Here is a 21,256-nt window from a genome sequence, read left to right on the forward strand (position 1 = left end):
CTAACTATCATGCACCCTCAGACTACAAAACACACAGCTCATTTGCTCATTAATACTCGCTCTGCATTACTCCACTTATCAGTCACATCAGACACCATCACCTGTCACAAGCTTGATGCGCTCCACATCACAGAAACATGGTAGACTTCTACTTCTATGTACATCCCAAACACCGTTCTTCCCATGGGCTACAGCTCCCATGGTGCACATAAGAAGAGAGGAGGTCTTTCTGTCATCCATAAATCCGCTTGGTCCTGCACAGTAGGCAAGCAAGTAACACTCAACTCCTTGGAGCTGCTGACATACCATTTCTCTCTTTCTGCAACTCAGACCGGCACATTCCTTCTCCTCTACAGGCCACACGGCCAGAAAAAGGACTTCATTAATGAATTTCCAGAGCTCCTCATCACCTCATCCATTCAACATGCGCATACCACCCTCTTGGGTGACTTCAACCTCACAGACAGCGCGAGCTAAAAAAACACCCTCTTCACCCTTTACACTCAGAGTGAAACAGCATATCACACAACCAACACACTCCATAGGCCATATCTGCGAGCTTGTCTTCTCAACAACACCAACAATCCAATGCAAACCCCCCATATATTTGTACTGGTCTGCCCACTCTGCCATCCCAACCTATCTCCCTGCTCAATGTACTACCAACAATTTAACGTCAACATAAAAGAGAAGACAAACCTTCAGATCCTTCAAAGACTTCCCCATAGACAACCTAATGCTCAAACTTATCGCTCATCCTATCAATGCCATGTTTGCTACCAACGTCCTTCTAAACAACTTCAACAAAGGTTTGGAAAGGTATGTGAACGTCAACACCCAATTTACAACACACAGGTGCAAGCCAAAATCTTAAGCTCCCTGGCATTTTAAAGACCTTGCAGGCAATAAACAATTCATTCACAGACAGTAAAAAATGGCAGAAAAACAGAACTTCAAATGACCTCTTGATAATGAAGGCTAAAGTAAAGTACTATACCATCAATAAAGCCACCAACAGAAGCACAATGCTGTCCAAGACATACAAGTATTGCATGAACCCCCTGCCAGGCCCTCCTATTCTTCACTCCACAGAAAAGTGCAATGCCATCAACCTGCATCATCTCTCATACCCACCTCTACCCATAGAATCCTGCAATGGTCAGCCTTCAAAGCCCTATCCCTCCCAGATCTGGCTGACATACTCAAGTCCCCCAAAGCCACTTCTTATAAATATGATGTCTTGCCATTGTCTTTCATCAAAGCTACGTACCATTGTCAACACTTCCCTCACACAAGACATCTTCCCAGAAGCTGTCAGGACTGGTCAGATCTTCCCACTCATAAAGGAATCTGCAGTACCCAGATCACCTCGCCAACTACTGGCCCATCACTCACCTACCATTCATCGGCAAGTCATTGAAAAAGCAGTTGTATTAGCCTTATTGATTATATCCCAGTGGATGTAAGTGTTTGGCCCTGTTTGATTAATTTGATGGTTGTGACACAACAAGACAGTGACCATAATGCTTTGATTCTTGAGGTTGACCGCCCTGCCCTATGTATGAAGGTTAGCACTGGAGAACTATTTAATTGTAGACTGCTAGTGACCAGCAATAGGCGCAGAGTGAAATGGGCTAGTTTGATGGATTGGCAGTCACTGCTGGGACAAATGTATACCCCAGTAGCAAGCAGTATCAAGGACCTCCTTATCGAGGGAAGGGATCACAGTTGGGGGGTGGCTGAGATAAGATTTGCTCCATCCACAATATTTGTTTACTGAGTTAAAGGATTGCTTTTTTGTGGCTACTAATAAGTCTTTTGGAATTAGGACTTACATTTTCTGGTGTAATAAAGTATGCAAGGAAGCTAGGTTTGCTCTTTTTTTCTGCAATCAAAGAGCAGAATAGGGGGGAAAGTAAAGCCCAGAGGGACTTCTACAAAAAGACAGTTGAAAATGGCCTCTCTGAAGGGTCACCCCAAACCTTTTGCATTCCTCCTCTTTTTTTTCTGACCTCATTTTTGCTGGCTTTAGGACTCTGGACACTTTACCACTGCTAACTCTTGCTAAAGTATGTGTGCTCTCTACCTAAAACATGGTAAAATTGGTTCATACCCAATTGGCATATTTAATTTACTTGTAAGTTCCAGTAAAGTGCACTACATGTGCCCAGGGCCTGTAAATTAAATGCTACTACTGGGCTTGCAGCACTGATTGTGCCACCCACATAAGTAGCCCCTTAACCATGTCTCAGGCTTGCCATTGCAAGGCCTGTGTGGGCAGTTTCACTGCGACTTTGGCTTGGCATTTAAAAGTACTTGTCAAGCCTTGAACTCCCCTTTTTCTTCAGGGTGATATGTAGGTAAAAGACAGGACAAGTACATATGTGTTTTATGTGTTCTGGTAGTGAAAAACTCCTAAATTTGTTTTCCACTACTGTGAGGCCTGCTCTTTTCATAGACGAGCATTAGGTCTGCCCCCCCAGATACTTTTTGAGTGGCAGATTCTGATCTGAAAGGGATATCCAGGTCATATTTAGTATGGCCAGAACGGTAATAGAAAATCCTGCTTATTGGTGAGGTTGGATTTTATATTACTATTTTAGAAATGCCACTTTTAGAAAGTGAGCATTTCTCTGCACTTAAAACCATCTGTGCCTTACAGCCTGTCTCCAATCAATGTCTGGTAAATGCTGGTTGACATCTCCCTTGAGCATCTCACCTATACAACCACAAACACAGGACACTCAGTCACATCTGCATTCATCTACACACTGAATTGGTCTTCCTGGGCTGGAAGGGTGAAGGGCCTGACACGTTTCAAAGGCCAGTGGCCTGTCCTCACACAAAAGACTAGTCACCCCCCACTGGCACCCTGGCAGAGAGGACTGGTCTGAATGGGGAACTTGTGCACTTCAAAACCACTCTTTGAAGTCTCCCCCACTTCAAAGGCATTTTTGGGTATATAAACTGGGTCTCTTACCCCACCAATTCAGACACTTCTGGACCTACACTTGCACCATGTCAGAAGAGCTGGCTGGCTGCCTAAAGGACTCATCTGGACTGTTTTGCTGAGAAGGTCTGCTGGCCCACTGTTGCCCTAATGCCCTTCTGGCCTCTGACTTTGCTGAGAAGGACTCTGCCTTCCCCAAAAGTGCTCTCCAAGGGCTTGGATTGAGCTTGGCTCATGTTTTCTGAAGTCTGAGGTCCAAAAAGACTTCATCTCTTCAGGAAACTCCTTGTGTGTTGAAAATCAGTGCATCACCTGCCAAAATTGATGCAAAGCCTGCATTGCTACTGAGAAATTGCCGCACAGCCAACTGGAACGATGCAGCCCCAACTGGAAATGTGACGCAGCGCCTGGCTTGCGACAGAAAATTTGACCTATTGCCTACCAGATCGACGCAGCACCTGTGCCGCCTTCCAGCGCGTCAAGGATTTTTCCTGCATTGTCCCTAGGTGTCAAACCGCTTGCAGCGTGGAAAGAAACAATGTATCGTCTGTGTCACACTGGGAAATTCAATGCAACACCCTATTTTTCCATGCATCTCCTCCTCTGCGGTCTCTGTTCGTTGTTATTCTTGACGCATACCAGGTACTGTGTGTAACAAAGAGACAACTGTTTATTTCTAAGGATTAAGGTGGTCATTGTGACATTAGCGGACAGGTGACCGCCACGCCGGTGATGGCTGTAGTACCGTTTCCAGGCCGGCGGTAATTACTGCCAAATAATGACCATGGCTGTGATCCCTCCCATAGACAGCCAATGCACCATACCAACTGCCAGTGCGGTATGAACACTGAACGCGGTGGTAGCAATCTCCAGGCAGGCAGAAGACAAGGATCCGCCCACCATATTATGACATAGCACACCACCAGGATTTCCGGGGCGGTAGCAACGCCACCAAAAGCCTGGCAGAAACACATCATATAAAAGGAGACAGTCACCTCCAGGGACACAGAGAAGTCAGCTGCCGCCATGGAACCAGAACTGCAAGTCTTCCTGATGCTGTACCACGCCATGGCCATCCTGGAGCACCAACGCTGACGAAGATGACGACGGTGAGTACAGCCACCTAGCACACAAGTGAAGGTGGGAGGGAGGGGAGAGTGACACGCACAACACACACCATACACACACCTAGAACCATCTGTAGATTTAAACAACAGTAACAGAACCCAGGAGCAAAGAAAGCCAAGGCACATACCTCTGTTCCAACCACTGTAATCCTGTTGGATGAAGAGCCCAAATCCAAATTTTATACATCAATGCATATTCGCATGCAGGGTCAGTGGCCAGCCCAAAGTTCAAATAAGCCCACAGGGCAAAGTCCAAGCCCTCAGGGGGTGGGGATGAGGGAGGTGGGGGGGGGGCTTCTTTTGGGAGGTGTCTCTTTGGGTTTTGGTTTGGGAGGGGGTTCCTTGGGTTTGGCCTTAGGAGGGGTCTCCTTGGGTTTGGCTTTCGGTTTGGGAGGGGGCAGCACTTTACCCTTCCGTGTTGGGGGTGGAGGAGTGGGCTTGGGGTGGGGGGCCGGAGTCCCAATCATGTGCCCCTTAGTGGCAGCCAAAGTCTTTGGGGGTGGAACAGGGTCAGACTTGGTGCTGGAGGTACTGGGCTGGGGGGTGGGACTTTTCTCTTACGGGCAGGACGGGAGGAGGTCAAAGCAGGAAAGGAAAAGCTTCTTAGGGCCAATGGGGCGGGTTGTGGGAGGAGGGATTGTAGTGGAAGTAGAGGGAGTGGTTGTAGGAGGTAAAGGTGTGCTGGACTTGGGTGCAGGTGCATGGACAGTGTGCGTGTGTTAGGTAGATGGCTGTTGGGGGTCTGAATGCGAACATTTGTGTGTCTTTGGAGTGGGGTAGACACGGTGGGGGAGGTCAAACAGGTCTTGTGGATGGATGTTGTGGTGGTGCCTGCAAGTGAGGTGGGTGTGCTGCATGAGGTGGTGGTGATGGTGACTGCGCATGTGGTGTGTAGGGTGCATGTCTGCGGGTCTGCTGTTGTGCTGACTGTGGGCAAGGCTGTGCAGGTGGCAGGTTCAGGGACTATTCATGCAGTGCATGCAGGTGTGAGTGTAGATGTGACTGTGAGGGAGGAGGAGAAGAGGGAGACAGTGGAGGCAGTGGATGATGTTGTGTGAGCATCTGTGTGTTGGCTGTGTGAGTGCTTGTAGAGTGAAGTGTGCTGCCTATGTTTGTGCGAGTCTTGTCTGTTGTTTTGTGTGCATGCTTGTCAGAATGTGTGCATGGGATGGGCTTGGGGTGAGGAGACTAGGAAGTGGTAGTTGGAGGGGGGACGGAAGAAACAGGGACACTGGCTGCCATCAGGGAGGAGACCAGAGCATGAAACGATCTCTGTAGGGCCGCCAAGCCACCGTGAATGCCCTCCAGGAAGGCACTGCATTGCTGCATCTGGGATGCCAGCCCCTTGATGGCATTCACTATCGTTGACTGCACTACAGAGATGGATCTCAGGAGGTAAATAGCCTCCTCACTGAGGGCAGCAGGGCTAACTGGAGCAGGGCCTGAGGTGCCTGGGGTGATGAAACGCCCCCCTCCTGGGTGAGGGGGCACGGGCAACTCGGTGAGGGGCTACTGGGAGGGTGGTGCTGGTAAGGGGGTGGCGGTCGAACCAGTATCTGGGGTGGTCCCAGAGGGGACCGCCACCACTAGGGATCATCCATTGGAGGAGAAATCTGAGCTGGATGTAGTTGCTCCTGTCTCCCCCATGGAGCTCCCCTCCATCCCACTGGTCCTATTGGCGTCGGAGGACTCTGCCTCCTGGGTCCCATGGGCTGCAGCTCCCTCATCTGTGTACTGAGGTTGTTCAGAGGCCTTTGAGAACCCCCTGTGGGTTCCACCCATCATGGCATTGAGACCCCAAAACCAGTAGACCTCTAACTAAATCAAGTGATTTTGAACACTGACTGTCTCTCACTGAACACCAGGATCTCCTGCATTCTGGAGAATGAACTTCAGGACAATGAAGACCTCGCAGCAAAATAGAAACTGCCCATAACTGATCATTTCTGTGATAGAGATTCATTAGGTTTCCTAGGGGTCCCAAAAAGTGACTCAAAGGTGTCAGAGTTACATAAGCTACAGTGTCCCTAGAAAACTCAATCAGACATGCTTACGCATTTTGCCTTTCTTATGTTTCCTAAAATAACTTTGAGACGATGGAGTTACTGGGACAGCAATATGCATAGCCATGCTTTCGGCGCAGGGACTTCAAATGAATAAAAGTAAGGAATAAAGTGCATTTTGCTCTTATTTCTTTATTTGTTTTTGTTTACAAGGAGAGTCTCTCCACAGCGACCTGTTAGGCACTAGGGTGGCTCTTTTTGATAAGTGACCTTCCTGTAGCGGAATTAATCAAGCAATATATGCTACAAAATACTTCTCTGTTCTCCAAAAAGAGAAAAACAAAACTGGAAATAGCTCATGAAAGCATCATTCGTTACTTTAAAGAATTTTGAATAGATTCTCAAAAGAATCCACTACCGCCACTCTCTCGGAATGCATGTAAAGGATCCCAGTAGGCCTGTATTTCACTAATAAAATATATTCAAGGTGATTTATTTCACTTGAGTAACGTTTAAGGTATATGTTTTCACGTTTTGGGGGGTCAGAAAGCACCTTTGTTATCATATTTACTTGTGTATTTATTTTTATTTATTTACGAAGGAGAGTCTCTGCTCAGTGACCTTTAAGTCACTATTATGGCTTTTCCTGAGGTGGAATTAATCCTGGTAGAGAGAGCACATCTTTTCTATAGCTGTCTTCTGGTCTGTATGTATTTATGTGTATTGTATTGTGGCCCTAGTTGGCAAGCAACAGAATGATACGAAATCTAAGACCAGTAAGGAGTGCAACCTATGCCTAAGGATACTTTATAAAAAGTTGAAAGACAGACGGAGCTCATTTGAGAGCTAAGTTGTACCTTCTGCGGAAGGGGTTCATCTGCCACTGGGTCTCAACCCGAGCCAAGGGCCAATGCAGTCTGTACTTCCACACAGAAAACTAATAGGAACCACTCCGACGTCTTGAGGTGTCCACCTAAGAAACAGTGTGTTAGAAATTGGGGTTCTGGTTGGCTGCGGTATGCACCTCAGCCAGGCAGAACCGACCACTCTAGTCAGGGCGAGGGAGTTACACACCCAAGATAACCCCTGCTCACCCCTTGGTAGCTAGGTACAAGCAGTCAGGCTTATCCCAGAGGCAATGTGTAGAGCGTTTGCACAAAAGAAACACGTGTCACAATAAATATACCACAAAGAAAACACAAGAAGTTATATAAAAATAAACTATATTGCATTATAAATCATTAGACCAAACATGACATGTATCAGTAATACCCTGCTACACAAGCAGTAGTCAGAACACTACACAGGTTACTAGCCAGGTAAACATATAGGTTACTGGTATCTGCAACACAAGCAGTGATCAGGCTGTCATTATCACCAACGATGCACATGTCAGCATAAATACAATATCAGCGATGCCAAGACACCATCATGAATGTACCTACATTGAAACATTCCCATCCGGCATGTGTCAAGCACCAAAACAAAACAGTACACATCATCATCATCATCAGGGCATGCCATACAAGTGTTACTAAACAAGGCACATCACATATATTACTCACAGTGAAATCACAGTGCATGTTAGATAATGGGTAATATGGTAATTTGACCGATACTTGCCTGCAGGAACACCAGAGTACCTTTCTACACATCTTACAGTAATTTTCTGCAGCAGCTTTGTGAGGACTGAGCGGGTTGCCAAGTGATTGGGACTTCTGTCAAGGTTTCTTCCCCTGTCACTCAAGTAAGGCACACATCCCCCTTTCTCCCACCCATCAGGCACTGGAGCTCCCACACTCCTGTGCCTGTAATTATGGTAACAAAAAGAAAACTCTGTGATGAGACGGCAGGGATCTCCGTTGAAGATCCAACCCCAACCGGACAGCACAAGGGCTCAACCACAGCTGCCCACAACCACGCGGTGCAGCCCTCAAGCCTGGGACCTTTCTGGGTGCCCCGGGGTATCTTCCGACCCGGGAGCCATGTCCTTGATGGCAGTGATGGCATCCGATGAGTCGCAGCTTTGCTGCTGGACTCCAGTGCTGCAAAGGGGGAGCCAGGTTGTCCCTCCAGGGGCACCAGGGGAAGCGCACTCCACCTATGCTCTCATTAGAGACTTCTACCGACCTCTCCTGAAGTAGTCTCCTGGCGTATCGGTGGTGAACTCTTCCCACAATTAAGTTCCTGCTTGTGCCCCTTCCGGGGCACGACACGGAGCATGCTAGACCGTGCTAGCTTCATGGCTTCTCATGGGAGGGCCCAACCACGAGGACAAAGGGGCATTTTTCCTGCACCTGGGGGGTGGATGCACATAAAGAGCTTCTCAAGAACTGAGGCAAAAAAGGGGTGAAAGTGCTCTTCATGCACTGGTTAGGTGAACACAGCGCTTCCTCCGCGCAGGGGCTGAAGGACTGGAGCACTCCTCATGCTCCTGGTCAGATGCCCACAGTGCTTCCAAAGGAAAATTAAAAGAGGCTATACCACTTTCCAAGTGCCCAACCATAGAAGGCAAGTAAATTTGCATTCCAGGTCCCTGTGGCAGTAAACTGTGCATGCAAGCCCTGTGATAGCAATCCTGAGACAGGTTGGAAAGGCTACTTCTGTGGGTGACGCAAGTCGAGCTGCAGGCCTTCTAGTAGCATTTAATGTACAGGCCCTGGGTTTAGGGGATACCACTATACAAGGGACTTAGAGGTAAATTAAATGTGCCAATTAGGTGTAAGCCAATCATAGAAAGTTTAGAAGGGAGAGCACATGCACTATGACACTGACCAGCAGTGGTAAAGTGCCCAGAATCCTAACGTCAATCCAAAGGGTCAGAAAAATAGGAGGAGGAAGGAAAAATGTTTGGGGATGACCCTGTAACAGGGGCCCAGTCCAACACGGTGCCATTGCCATTATATTTGCTTCTGTTTGATTCTGAAACATACGACATGGAGGAGTTTGACATTCATGTATTTTACTTTGAAGGCCTTGCTGGTAGTCTGTTTGATATCAAAGCAATTTTCGCCATAAAGTTCTCTTTAGAAGGTGAAGACTTTGTCGTAGATTTGGGCTCTGCCATTAGGAGTCTTTTAACAGTAGACATATTTTGTCTCCATCATCATAGCATGATAAACAAATTCCAAGATGATGACCTTTCTCCTCCCCCTCAGCAACTACAGCTGTAGCCAATGGTGGTGCCACACTGCACCCACAACCCATAGCACTGCTTCAACCATGCAGACACCCTCGGGCAGAGGTCCCACAGTTCCAGGAAATACGACCATATAGGGACAGGTCATTCAAAAGGTAGATCTCATTGAGGGAGGCTTTACACTAATTCTTGGTTGAGGCCAGATAACGACTAGCTTCTCAAATTCCTGAATCTGTTCCTTTGAGAATCTCTCTATTTGATGATGTTGTGGTCTTTTACAAGATCGACAACGGAGAGGCGAGACGAGGAAAGTAAATATGGCCACTTCTGTATCACAGGTTCCACTACCAGTCTCAAGATGTTTTAGAGTTTGTAGCCTATACCTGGTAAGATATCTAGTATGTCTAATACTTGATACCTTGTAACATGCCACAGAGGTGTTTCTGACACTTTCCTCCATCAGAGCTGTGAAGAGGCAGGATAAAAAAGTCAAGTCTTCAGACAGAGACCATTTGTTCTCGAAGGAGAGTCCACCTGCAGGTTTTTCCATAGTGTCAACCGTTCAGAAGGATTCCATTGTACTTCCTCCACATCACTGACCACTGATGAAGAAAGCAGACATATGGGCTCTGTAGATATATTGTAAGACTAACATCATTGTTGTTCCACAGGCTCCTTGTCTGCTGAAACCTGGTACTCTGTGATGTAATGGATCAGTTTGCAGATCTGTGTGAATTTGGAGGCAGCACTAGAGTGAGTTGTCAGCACATGGTTATTGACACTGTGTGACTGGGAGGCATTTTTTATGGTTGCATGCCACCTCACTTTCACAATGATCCCCATTTCCCTACAGACATGCTCTTTGGATATTATTCAGATAAGGAGATTTATTAAATGAAAAACAAAGGTGAGACTCTTGACTTGTTTAGACTAGGGAAGTAGGGTTTCCCCGGGCCCAACATAAGACTTGAAGCAGAGGCTTCTCCCACAAGTAGATAAATGCCACATTTTGGCACAGGCAACAACACCAATAGCAGTAACAACATTAGAGATCTGCCTTCCATCAACAAGAGCAAAAAAGAACCTGCCAAAGACGAAAAAACAGTTTATAAGTGTTGTGAAAACCCACAGGGTCACTTCAGTACCCTGCCTCTACCTTACAGGTCTTTGATAGGTAGGAGCATACCTAACCATTTTTAGGTCGCGCGTGCAAGCGCTTTGACCTGTTGTAAGTATTGTGGGCTTTTAATCCCGCCAAACCGCACGGCCATCACTTTCACTCGTTTGTGGACTTACCTTTCAAAAATCCTTTGTTATCATTGGTAAATGCTTTACATTTGTCCCTCCTTGGGGCGGTTTTGTTACTGCCTTGGTCCCCAACCCTGTTATATGGATAATTGGACATTTGCCAAAACTTTTGACTGCGAGCAAACGTCTTTTTCCTTTTGTGTCTCTCCTTCATGTTCATGCTTATGGCAGCAATGGCACTCTGAGCTGGGAAGTTAGCTGTCAGAGTCATCCCGGGAACTCCTTTTTAACTCGGGACCTACTCTGTTCAACAAAAGAAGAATGTAAGGCCTGCCATTCCCAGCTCACATACCCTCCTTGGTCAGTAGAGGACAGCTCGTCTTGGAACCTAAGCCCTGCAGGAATATTTTTGGGGACCAGAACTGCTCTGTGCAGGTGGTATAGATTTTGATACAGATATAGATGAGCGTGGTAACAGCAGACTGACAAGTGAATAGACAACTAGTGTTTTTGGTGATAAATAAAGGTGAAAGCAGGAATTTTGGCTTACAGTAACTTTAAAATCGCCAAACAAAAAAATAATCAGCAAGGTGTACATCTAATAAACCCCTTAATAAAAGGAATTATTGGGTGTGTGCCATGGACCTACAAGGTGCATACCTACACATTGCAAACATCATAAAACACAGGAGGTGTGACCGGGTGGCTCAATGAGGACACAAAGGGGGTCATTCTGACCTCGGCGGTAAAAGCCGCTTACCGCCGGTCAGAAGGGCGCCACAATACCGCTGCGGCCAGCCGCCACGGACATTCTGACCCACAACTGCAAAACCTCCAAAAATCCGCCCTCCACTGCAGTCCGCCACATCAGCGGCCAGCGGTAAACTGGAGAAGACCAAACCTCCACCGCCACGCCAACAGAAATACGCCCATCCCATTATGACCCGCAAATCCACGCGGCGGTCATTCAACCGCGGTATTCCATTGGCGGTACACACCGCCGCGGTCAAAATACACACACCTTTACAAACCCCTACCACATTGGACAATTTGAAAGGCACACACCTGAAACACATACACACACCACTCCCACACATCCAATACCATATAAAACACACCCCCACATCACCCACAAACCCCTACCAACAAAAACCAGAGACGAAGGAGAGAGAGACACATCAGAGAATAGATAGCCAGACACACAGAGGCACACCACAACATCACACACACCACATAGAAGCACAAAGCACCACACACCAACACACACATCATCACATACACCACCCCACACCTCATACACACCACCCCATGGCACCACAAAGGCACCCACGCTTTTCGGACCAAGAACTCCGGGTCATGGTGGAGGAAATCATAAGAGTGGAACCCCAGCTCTTCGGCTCACAGGTTCAGCACACCACCATAGCAAGGAAGGCGGAGCTCTGGCAGCGGATCGTGGACAGGGTCAACGCGGTGGGACAGCATCCCAGAAATAGGGACGACATCCGCAAACGATGGAACGACCTACGGGGGAAGGTGCGATCGATGGTCTCGCGACACAACATCGCAGTGCAGAAGACTGGCGGGGGACCCCCACCCACTCCACCCGAATTCACAGCATGGGAGCAAGAGGTACTAAACATCCTGCATCCTGATGGCCTCGCTGGAGTACACGGAGGAATGGACTCTGGTAAGTACAAGGCGAACCACTTCACCCCCCCCCCCCAGCATGCTAACCCCCACCCTCACCCCCAACCCCCCAGCACACATCCTCCCTGAGAATGTCTCTGCAGCACAACCCACCCAACACCAACCCCTGCATGCCATCCCCAAACTATGGACACCCATCACCTAAGCATGACCACTGCACATACCCATCCCCCCCCCCCACAAAACACCCTCACAATACCTCCCCCAAGGGAATGCCAGCACTGGGGGACAAGGGCACCCATAAAACGCAAGCTAATGCACACACAGAAACAATAACCATACCCTCTTACCCCATGCAGGACCCGAACGACAACACACCGGTCAGGAGGGACCAGAAATGTCCATCACACCCCCGGAACAGGCACCTAGTGATGACAGCAGCTCTGTCGACCTGGACCCTGATGACCAGCCCGGACCATCGGGGACCTCTGGGTAGTCGGTTCCCCTCACCCAGACACAGGCCACTGCAGACCCAACCCCCTCTGGGAACAACAGCACAGCTCCCACCCAGCGGGCCCATGCCTCTGTCTCTAGGACAGGTCAAGCAGCGGTGTGTCTACCACTACAGGGCCCCCAGGGTAACCCACCAACCCAACAACAACAGGGACCTGGGGGCAGTGGGAGTGGGCACACCGTCCAGGGGACAGAGGCCCAGGGAAACAGGACAAGTCGGAGGGCTGCTGTGCGACAGGGGGGGGAGGAGAGGCCCAGGGAACCCACTCTCCAAGAGGCCCTCACCACCATCATGGCAGCCTACCACCACTCACAAGAGACGATGGCGACGGTACTGGCCAGGTTCCAGGAGATCCAGGCACAGCAGGAGCAACGCTACATGGGGTTCAGCGACCAACTCACCAACATCTCAACCGCTATGGGGAGCATAGTCCAGGCCCTGAACCGTATAGAGGACACGTTTCGGGACCATGTGGCATCACACAGGGCCCCTGTCACTAGCCAGGAACAGGAACAGCCTACCACCTCCGCCGGCGCTAGTGGACAGGAGGCCCCACCACAACGACAGCCCACCAGAACCCCACCTCCTGCTGAACAACAACCACCCCGCAAAAGGAGCCTGAGATAAAAAAAAACGACAGAGTAGGATGTCAAGACCCCCGCCAGCATCACATACCCCCTGAAGTCCTCCCACTGTTCAACATTGCCACCCTGTCAAACCTTGAACTGCCCCTGCTCCATCCTGCCACAGGCATATGGATAATGCACCTGTGAGACTGAGAACTGGACTCTGCCATGGACATTACTCCACCCCCACCCATCACTGTTTCACTATCATGTACCAATATCTATGCACTAATAATCAATCACACATTGCACTGAAATCAATCAGGACTCAGCCTGTCTTATTTACAAATGTATGACACATTACATATCAATTACGTATTTTTAACATTGTGAATTACACATACCGAGGTAACTTAGCATTAGTCCATGGGCCAACCAAGCCGAGGTCACGCAGTGGCTCATGCAGCACAGAAAAGGGAAGGGAAAATCAAACATCATGTTTATAGTTCTGGGGGGAAATCGACAAAGTTGAGATGCTGGAGGCTTTCAGGAAATGTAAAATGGCATGGGTGATTATTACCTGTGTGCTACTGGAAATACTGTTCTATTACTCTGTCCCTGTTGTCTGTGTCGTCCTCTGAGTCTTCCTCCTCTTCACTCTCCGCAGGCTCCACAGCTGCTTCAACACCACCATCTGCACCATCCTCCTGCAGGAAAGGAACCTGACGTCGCAATGCCAGATTGTGAAGCATACAGCAGGCCACGATGATATGGCACACCTTCTTTGGTGAGTACATCAGGGATCCCCCTGTCATATGCAGGCACCTAAACCTGGCCTTCAGGAGGCCAAAGGTCCTTTCGATGATCCTCCTAGTTCGCCCATGGGCCTCATTGTACCGTTCCTCTGCCCTGGTCCGGGGATTCCTCACTGGGGTCAGTAGCCAAGGCAGGTTGGGGTAACCAGAGTCACCTATTAGCCACACACGTTGTCTCTGTAGCTGCTCCATCACATAGGGGATGCTGCTATTTCGCATAACATACGCGTCATGCACTGACCCTGGGAACTTGGCATTTACATGGGAGATGTACTGGTCAGCCAAACAGACTACCTGGACATTCATCGAATGATAACTTTTTCTGTTTCTGTACACCTGCTCATCGTCTTTTGGGGGTACCAAAGCCACATGGGTCCCATCAATGGCACCAATGATGTTGGGGATATGTCCAAGGGCATAGAAATCACCCTTCACTGTAGGCAAGTCACCCTCCTCTGGGAAAATGATGTAGCTCCGCATGAGTTTCATCAGGGCAGACAACACTCTGCTCAAAATCTTTGAAAACATAGGCTGAGACATTCCAGATGACATGGCCACTGTTGTCTGGAATGACCCACTTGCCAAAAAATGGAGGACTGACAAAACCTGCACCAGAGGGGGAATCCCTGTGGGTTGGCGGATGGGGGACATCAGGGCTGGCTCCAGCTGGGCACACAGTTCATGGATAGTGGCACGGTCAAGTCTGTATCGAAGTATTATATGGCGTTCTTCCATTGTCGACAGGTCCACCAGCGGTCGGTACACGCGAGGATTCGTCCTTCTCCTCGCAAGTCCCAGCGGACGGTGCCTAGGAAGGACAACATGGAGCACAGAGTCAGGCAAACCACAGGTACGTACAGACAGCTTGCACAGTTAAAGAATGGCAATGGGTTGAAAGGCGTGTATGTGTGGCAATGCAAGGCCTAGGCCTGTGTGTCGCAGTCAAAATTAAGCCATGTAGGCCCTTGAAATGGCGGCTGCCTGACCTGTGAAGTGGGACAATGGGATGTGAGGTCAATGCGCTGGCGGGGCACACCGTGGCGGTAGGCGGTCGAAGACCGCGGCGCAAAGCCGCATTGGTTAACATTGAACCCTATGGGTTTCAGGAGCCAATGACGATGTGCGCCGGCGGTCGCGGTACGCACCGCCGCGGTACGCACCGCCGCGGGCGTGACCGCCATTTCCTAGCTGATTGATCACTCGAGACCTGATCATCCACAGGAGAGGACCTATACTGCAAGTGCTGCTGTGACCTCGGTCTGGAAGTGACAATGGCTGCTGCGACTGGGGAAAGGGCCCCTGCCTTCACGTCTGAAGAGTTGGAGAAGCTCGTGGATGGGGTCCTCCCCCAGTATGCGCTACTCTACGGTCCTCCAGACCAACAAGTGAGTACACCGGGTGCACATGGAATGGGCTATGCCTGTGTGGATTGGGGTGGATGTAAGTTGGTGGGGTGGGGGGCGAATGAGGAGTGCAACGCACGACAGATGAGAGCATGTGCCATATGGCAAAGTTGGTGGGGGGGGGCCAATCACATTTAACATGCAGGTCATTGATGATTTCCTCCTTTCCACCCTGTACATGTCAAATAGGTCAGCGCCCATCAGAAGATCGAGATTTGGCGTGCCATCGCCAAGGAAGTCCGGAACTTGGGGGTCCACAACAGACGGGGCTCCCACTGCCGCAAGAGGTGGGAGGACATCCGCCGCGGAACAAGGAAGACCGCAGAAACACTGCTGGGGATGGCCTCCCAACCTAGGAGGGGTGCCAGTCGCACCATGACCCCCCTGATGTCCCGGATCCTGGCGGTGGCCTACCCTGAATTGGATGGGCGCTTTAAGACATCACAGCAGACACAAGGGGGTGAGTATCAGCACATTCTCCTATCTTTCTGCGCAGTGGAGGCGTCTGGGTGGGGGAGGAGGGCTGTGGGTGACATTAGGCCAGGGCGCTTTCTGTAGTGTAGTCCTCTCCCTTAGGCATGGCCCTGTGCCCCCGGCCCCCACCTCTGTAGGGTGACAAGTACAGCCATTGATGGTCCAGCATCACCCATGTGCGCGTATGACGTCTCTTGGCCTGTTGTCCTAGTCAGTAGTACTGAGTAGTGTACCCCGAATGCGCGGCTTAGTGCATGAGGCTCCTGTGTCTGTCCTCTCCGCCAACGGTGTTGACATTGCATGCACTCAACCTGGTCTTCTTTTTTCTCCCCCCACCCTTTCTCTTCATCTTCTTGTGCATGTGTGCATTAGCATCATCAGGCGGAGGAGATTTGGCATCGGAGCACGAGGGAGCTGCAGGACACAAGGCCCCGGTGGGCCCAGGAACAGACACCGAGGGCACCAGTGATCCGGAGGGCGAGGGGAGCACCACAACGGGGACCAGTGGTGACACCAGCGACTCAGACACGTCCTCGGATGGGAGCTCCCTAGCGGTGGCGGCAACATCCGGGCCCCCCGCCTCTACAGGTACAGCCGCCACCCAGCGCATCAGCACCGCCCTCCCAGCAGCCCCTCAGCCTACGCTCCGTGCCCGCTCGCCCAGGAAGGCGCGCGTCTCCTTCGCCCCAGGCACCTCAGCCCCTGCCCCTGTTGCCCCTGCTGCCCTCAGTGCGGAGCTCATTGACCTGGTGAGGACGCTCATTGTTGGGCAGACTACCCTTTTGAATGCCATCCAGGGTGTGCAAAGGGAGGTGCAACAGAGCAATGCGTACCTGGAGGGCATTCATTCGGGTCAGGCTGCCCATCAACGAGCGTTCACTGCTCTGGCCTCAGCACTGATGGCAGCCATTGTCCCTGTTTCCAGCCTCCCTCTTCTTACTGCCTCCAGCCTGTCTCTGTCTCCTGTTCCTCAGCCTATCCCATCCACACCATCAGACCAGCCTGTACACACCTCAACACCCAAGAGCAGCTCATCCAGACACAAGCACCACAGATCCCACAAACACTCACCCAAGAAACACACAGATGCAGACATTCCAGCAGTCACAACCACCTCTGTGTCCCCCTCCTCCTCGTCTCCCTCCTCCCTCCCTGTGACGTCTACACTCACACCTGCATGCACCCCAACATCAGCCAGTGCTTCCATCACCACCTCACCCTCCAGTACAGTCCACACTCGTGCAGTCACCACCCCCACTGCCATTTACACGTCCCCTGTGTCCTCTCCCACTGTGTCTGTCACCCCCTCTTCCAAGACACACAAACGCAGGCAGACACCCACCCAACAGCCATCCACCTCACGTCAGCCTACAGCACCAGCACCTTCACCCAATGACAGCACACCTGACTCTCCTACAACCACATCCTCTTCCTCCACTCCCATCACCACTTCTCCTACCCTTTACCTTGGACCTAAAAAGCTTTTCCTGGCTAATCTTGACCTCTTTCCCTCCGATGAGCTCCCCCCTCCATCTGCAAAGAGTCCCAAGAGCACCGCAGCCACCACCAGCCCAGCTTCGAGTGTCACTGTTGTGCATGGGTTCTGGAGTCCACCCTTTGCCAGCAGTGACACATCGATCAGCAGCAAGGACACGTCCAGCCCCCCCCCCGGCAAGAGGACCCGCAAAAACAAGGGCCGCCGTGCGAGGGCTGACAGGGCTGCCCCCAAGGAGCAATGTGCGGCCACTTCACCAGCCACACCATCTAGGGGAGGCAAGGGCCCGAGAGCCCCATCAAAGGAGCGGAAGGGCAGCAGGAGCGCGGAGAAGGTGGACCCCACATGTCACATCCCAGCTGGGAAGGAGGACACTAAAGAGGCCAGGAGTCCGTCCCCGAAGGGTCCATAAACGTCACGGTCCGAGGGCGACTGAGCAGGGAGTCCAGGCCAGGTCTGGCTCCCTTGACCTGCTGGATGAGCACCGCTGAACAGGGCCTGCCGTGCAGAAGAGCACCGCTGAACAGGGCCCGCCGTGCAGAAGAGCACCGCTGAACAGGGCCCGCCGTGCAGAAGAGCACCGCTGAACAGGGCCCGCGGTGCAGAAGAGCACCGCTGAACAGGGCCCGCGGTGCAGAAGAGCACCGCTGAACAGGGCCCCGCCGTGAAGATAGGCACCGCTGAACAGGGCCCGCCGTGCAGAAGAGCACCGCTGAAGAGGGCCCGCCGTGCAGAAGAGCACCGCTGAAGAGGGCCCACCGTGCAGAAGAGCACCGCTGAAGAGGGCCCCGCCGTGAAGATAGGCACCGCTGAAGAGGGCCCCGCCGTGAAGATCGGCACCGCTGAAGAGGGCCCCGCCGTGCAGAAGAGCACCGCTGAACAGGGCCCGCCGTGCAGAAGAGCACCGCTGAACAGGGCCCCGCCGTGCAGAAGAGCACCGCTGAACAGGGCCCTGCCGTGAAGATAGGCACCGCTGAAGAGGGCCCGCGGTGCAGAAGAGCACCGCTGAACAGGGCCCCGCCGTGAAGATCGGCACCGCTGAAGAGGGCCCCGCCGTGCAGAAGAGCACCGCTGAACAGGGCCCGCCGTGCAGAAGAGCACCGCTGAACAGGGCCCCGCCGTGCAGAAGAGCACCGCTGAACAGGGCCCCGCCGTGAAGATAGGCACCGCTGAAGAGGGCCCGCGGTGCAGAAGAGCACCGCTGAACAGGGCCCCGCCGTGAAGATCGGCACCGCTGAAGAGGGCCCCGCCATCTCAAGGACCGCTCCGCTGGGCCCTTCTTCTCAAGCACCGCTCTGCTGGGCACCGCCGTCTCAAGCACCGCTCCGCTGGGCCCTTCTTCTCAAGCACCGCTCCGCTGGGCCCTTCTTCAAGCACCGCTCCACTGGGCACCGCCATCTCAAGCACCGCTCCACTGGGCACCGCCGTCTCAAGCACCGCTCCGCTGGGCCCTTCATCTCAAGCACCGCTCCGCTGGGCCCTTCATCTCAAGCACCGCTCCGCTGGGCCCTTCTTCTCAAGCACCGCTCCGCTGGGCCCTTCTTCTCAAGCACCGCTCCGCTGGGCACCGCCATCTCAAGCACCGCTCCGCTGGGCACCGCCGTCTCAAGCACCGCTCCGCTGGGCCCTTCATCTCAAGCACCGCTCCGCTGGGCCCTTCTTCTCAAGCACCGCTCCGCTGGGCCCTTCTTCTCAAGCACCGCTCCGCTGGGCCCTTCTTCTCAAGCACCGCTCCGCTGGGCACCGCCATCTCAAGCACCGCTCCGCTGGGCACCGCCATCTCAAGCACCGCTCCGCTGGGCCCTTCTTCTCAAGAACCGCTCCGCTGGGCACCGCCGTCTCAAGCACCGCTCCGCTGGGCCCTTCTTCTCAAACACCGCTCCGCTGGGCCCTTCTTCTCAAGCACCGCTCCGCTGGGCACCCCCATCTCAAGCACCGCTCCGCTGGGCACCGCCGTCTCAAGCACCGCTCCGCTGGGCACCGCCGTCTCAAGCACCGCTCCGCTGGGCCCTTCATCTCAAGCACCGCTCCGCTGGGCCCTTCTTCTCAAGCACCGCTCCGCTGGGCCCTTCTTCTCAAGCACCGCTCCGCTGGGCCCTTCTTCTCAAGCACCGCTCCGCTGGGCACCGCCATCTCAAGCACCGCTCCGCTGGGCCCTTCTTCTCAAGCACCGCTCCGCTGGGCCCTTCTTCTCAAGCACCGCCCCGCTGGGCCCTTCTTCTCAAGCACCGCTCCGCTGGGCACCGCCATCTCAAGCACCGCTCCGCTGGGCACCGCCGTCTCAAGCACCGCTCCGCTGGGCCCTTCATCTCAAGCACCGCTCCGCTGGGCCCTTCTTCTCAAGCACCGCTCCGCTGGGCCCTTCTTCTCAAGCACCGCTCCGCTGGGCCCTTCTTCTCAAGCACCGCTCCGCTGGGCACCGCCATCTCAAGCACCGCTCCGCTGGGCCCTTCTTCTCAAGCACCGCTCCGCTGGGCACCGCCGTCTCAAGCACCGCTCCGCTGGGCCCTTCTTCTCAAGCACCGCTCCGCTGGGCACCGCCATCTCAAGCACCGCTCCGCTGGGCCCTTCTTCTCAAGCACCGCTCCGCTGGGCACCGCCGTCTCAAGCACCGCTCCGCTGGGCCCTTCTTCTCAAGCACCGCTCCGCTGGGCCCTTCTTCTCAAGCACCGCTGCGCTGGGCACCGCCATCTCAAGCACCGCTCCGCTGGGCACCGCCGTCTCAAGCACCGCTCCGCTGGGCCCTTCATCTTAAGCACCGCTCCGCTGGGCCCTTCATCTCAAGCACCGCTCCGCTGGGCCCTTCTTCTCAAGCACCGCTCCGCTGGGCCCTTCTTCTCAAGCACCGCTCCGCTGAGCACTGCCATCTCAAGCACCGCTCCGCTGGGCACCGCCGTCTCAAGCACCGCTCCGCTGGGCCCTTCATTTCAAGCACCGCTCCGCTGGGCACCGCCGTCTCAAGCACCGCTCCGCTGGGCACCGCCGTCTCAAGCACCGCTCCGCTGGGCCCTTCTTCTCAAGCACCGCTCCGCTGGGCACCGCCGTCTCAAGCACTGTTTATGGTTCACTGTGCCCACCATGCCTCCTCCTTGACCAGTGGAGACTGTCATCCACCTGATGGACTGTGGCTTTGCACTCCCCAGGATGGTACAGTGGGCAGCCCACCCACTGTAGAGACATTGAGAGACTGTGGCTTTGCACTCCCCAGGATGGTACAGTGGGCAGCCCACCCACTGTAGAGACATTGAGAGACTGTGGCTTTGCACTCCCCAGGATGGTACAGTGGGCAGCCCACCCACTGTAGAGACATTGAGAGACTGTGGCTTTGCACTCCCCAGGATGGTACAGTGGGCAGCCCACCCACTGTAGAGACATTGAGAGACTGTGGCTCGGCACTCCCCAGGATGGTACAGTGGGCAGCCCACCCACTGTAGAGACATTGAAAGACTGTGGCTTTGCACTCCCCAGGATGGTACAGTGGGCAGCCCACCCACTGTAGAGACACTCCCCAGGATGGTGCAGTGGGCAGCCCACCCACTGTAGAGACATTGAGAGACTGTGGCTTTGCACTCCCCAGGATGGTACAGTGGGCATGGTGGCTCCTCGTGGATCTGGCGTCGTGGACTCATGTGGCTGTGGTGCCCCCCCCCTTCCCTTACCCCTGAGGTGCCTGGAGTTTTTACATCTGATGCCCCTGCAGTGTTCTCTCCAAAGGACTCAGGTCTCCTGTGTGGGCTTTGCCCTTGTTTCTCAAAACTTTGGTCCACGGACATGATGAATTCGTAGGATGTGCAGGACTTGTTACTTCAGTTATACACTGATGTGTATATCATTTGTTTTCTTGTAAATATCTTTCATGGTTGTACGATAATTTT

Source organism: Pleurodeles waltl, chromosome 7 (genome assembly GCF_031143425.1).
Source record: "Pleurodeles waltl isolate 20211129_DDA chromosome 7, aPleWal1.hap1.20221129, whole genome shotgun sequence".
NCBI classification, from domain to species: Eukaryota; Metazoa; Chordata; class Amphibia; order Caudata; family Salamandridae; genus Pleurodeles; species Pleurodeles waltl.